The sequence below is a fragment of the Aplysia californica genome, unplaced genomic scaffold (assembly GCF_000002075.1).
Source record: "Aplysia californica isolate F4 #8 unplaced genomic scaffold, AplCal3.0 scaffold00537, whole genome shotgun sequence".
NCBI classification, from domain to species: Eukaryota; Metazoa; Mollusca; class Gastropoda; order Aplysiida; family Aplysiidae; genus Aplysia; species Aplysia californica.
The window spans coordinates 147,006-150,435 of record NW_004797807.1 but is presented as its reverse complement, the minus strand read 5'-3'; positions in this window follow the sequence as shown (position 1 = coordinate 150,435).

Here is a 3,430-nt window from a genome sequence, read left to right as displayed (position 1 = left end):
ATAGATAGATAGATAGATAGATAGATAGATAGATAGATAGATAGATAGATAGATAACCAGAAAGAGAGAAAAAGAGGAGAAAATTCCGCTTAATTTTATTTTTTTTGGGGGGACTGATTTTATATTTCGTATTGAGAACAAGTGTCCATCAAATAACCAGCGTCTGTGGGGTAGTAGTTAGCCCTGTTTACCCTGGGTGACCTTGTTTTAGTATTTATAAGGCTTTATATAAGGTTTTATATAAGGTTTTATATTAGATTTTATATTAGGTTTTATATAAGGTTTTATATTAGGTTTTATATTAGGTTTTATATTAGGTTTTATATTAGGTTTTATATAAGGTTTTATATAAGGTTTTATATAAGGTTTTTTAAATCACGCATAAGGTCATGTTATGGGGGGCCAAGGGGTGGATGTCAACAGAGAAGTCCAAACGGGGAATCAGGCTTACTGTGCTAATTTCTCTAGCCTAGCTTCTACTGCACAAATTCTGCTTCGACCATCAAGGGACCCCGGAAATAGCAGTTCACAAGAGAGTGACAAACAGACAAAAGAAGTACAGGAAAATGACGATGGTAAGGATAAGGAAAGAAAAAGCAGCAGTTCCCCTATGTTGTTCAGGCACTGTATGAGCATGACCTTCATAAATCAGCCTATTTACAATTCTACTGTGCATAAGAACGTGTTAATATCTCCCTTTAGGGAATGACCTAAAGATAACACCGCCAGTAGCACTGCCCGGGAGGGGGGGGGGATCTTGGGTCGTGCGCTCGCCCCCACCTGGCTTGTCTCGAGCGGGTAAAAATAGTTCATGACTGGACATACTAAGCACAGAAATATTACAGACTTCAATATAAGTTAAGGACCACTTGCAAACACTCCGAGTGGTCTTCTTGGGTCGACCTGAATGTGGGCGTTCTTGGACTGATCCAGTGGCTTCATGGCGCTGCCTCAGGCGGACAATGAGAGAGTATGACACTGCGAGCCTTCTGGCAACTTCTCGGGCTCCAACTCCATCCTGCAGCAATGCCATAGCTCTGGCACGATCAAAGTCTCTCAGCTTTCGTCTTGTTGGCATGTTGATGCGATACTGGATTTTGCGCAAACGGCGGTTTATATTGCCACCAAAGTGAGCACAGTTCGAGACCGTTTATGAGGTCCACCAGAAATTTTAACGGAGGATTGTCCGTGGTGTCGCACACAAGTCGATAAAAAACAGCAAATTAGGCTAAAATCCTCCAAGGATTTCCGTGCTGCACGTTGTGGATTTGGTCCTTCAGGAGGCTTTGCAGTACGCATTTGGTAACCCAGTAACACTTTCAGAGCAAAAAGTTTGGAAACATTCCTCGCTGTCTTTTTTCGGGGTTTAAAAAAAATCAGGGCTGTCTGTCAAGGTGGTCCTTAACTTATGCTGAATTCTGTATTGTTGTGCCCAACCTCCTAAACCTATCAGTCTAAGATTACACCACGATTTTCCTAAGCTGATTTATTAAACTATTAGCTTTAGGAAGAAAGGATAGTAAAGAGGGTTTTTTTCTTTGTTTTCTTTCTCTCTTTCTCTTTCTCTCTCTCTCTCTCTCTCTCTCTCTCTCTCTCTCTCTCTCTCTCTCTCTCTCTCTCTCTCTCTCTTTCTCTGTCTCCTCCTCACTCTATCAATCTAGATTCTATCCCCTTTTACTCTCTCTCTCTCTCTCTCTCTCTCTCTCTCTCTCTCTCTCTCTCTCTCTCTCTCTCTCTCTCTGTGTCTCTCTCTCTCCCTCCCTCCTTCCCTCCCTCTCCCCACCCCCTCTCCCCCTCTTCAAAAAGCAGACACACACACACACACACAAAACTAGAACCAGTCCACCATACCCTCTCCCCCCTTTCCCACCATGACCCATCCCCCCAGCAACAACTAATGCCCCGATCAACACTGTGCGCTGGCCAGGTATTTCCACAATGCTCCGACCGACTTGCTCTCGGCTTATCTCTGGCTGGACGCGGCAAAACTCACAGCTCGTGGGCTCTTCCCTCCTCCTCCCACCGCTATGCCAAACACGACAGCAGCAGCAGACAGACTCGGCCAGCAGGTGGTGGGGATGGGTGGGTGGGTGGCTGCTTGCCACCAGGGTTGAGCGCCTGTTTTGTTTGTTTGTTTGTACATTTGTTTGTTTGTTTGTTTGTACATTTGTTTGTTTGTTCATACTTTTGTGGTTTGTGTGATTTTGTTTTTGTTTTCTTTATTTTTTTTCATAAACATAACACTAGGGCTGGGCGGCTAGGTTCCCGATTATTGAAAGCTAGGAATCGTAGGAATCGACTCCGAACCCAATTACTTACTTTCTAATAAAGTGATTTCTTCCGGTGGTTATCTGATTGGCTCCGAACATCCTCAGGATTTAGGATAACTTTGATTTCGGAACACTACGAAGCATCAACTTTTATTTTTTCAAAACAATTTCTTTTTTTTTTAATAAGATGCTTTTTATGATTGAATGGACTGGTAACCGTTGGTTTACGTGAAAAGGAGTGGGAACTTTTCTTCCGTAGCATTAATAGTGGGGATCGATTCCGGAATCGAGTCTTCGCCCAGCTCTACATAACACCCTTCTTAAATGCTCCATGTTGAATTTGGGAGCGCTTGGCGCTGTTGTTTGTTTGTTTGTTTGTTTGTACATGTCTTTGTTTGTTTGTTTGTTTGTTTGTTTGTCTGTTCATATTTTTGTGTGTGTGTGGTTTCGTTTTTGTTGGGTTTTTTGTACGAACATAACGCCCTTGGTAAAATGTTACAGGTTTAATATTGAATTTGGGAGCGCTTGGCTCTGTTGTTTGTTTGTTTGTTTGTTTGCTTGTTTGTTTGTTTGTTTGAACATTTGTTTGTTTGTTCATACGTGTGTGTGTTTTGGGTGTGTGGGAGAAAGAGAGAAAGTTTTTTTAAATATATTTTTTTTTTATCTTTCTTGTAGGATCGTAACACCCTTCTTAAAATGTTAAATGTTTTATGTTGAATTTGAGAGCGCTTGGCTCTGTTATTTGTTTGTTTGTTTGTTTGTACATTTGTTTGTTTGTTCATACTTTTGTGTTTGTGTTTTTGTTTTTGTTTTTTTGTTTGTAGTTTTTTTTTGTACGAACATAACATATTTCTTAAAATGCTACATTTTTTATGTTGAAAGTGTGAGGTCTTGGCTCTGTTGTTAGAGAAAAGAAGAAGAAAGAATGAAAGAAAATAGAGGGAGTCGATGAAAGAAGGGAAAGAAAAGTGATCAAAAAGATAGAGATGAATCGTCAAGAGAGAGTCCATTGTATACATATATTCATTTTGCGGTAGCAACAGCACAATTTAAGATCTCTTAGGGAGCTTACTTAACTGCTTTGATGTTGCATGCCTATTCCTCTTTATCTCTTCCTTTTTTTCACCTTCTTCTCTCTCTCTCTCTCTCTCTCTCTCTCT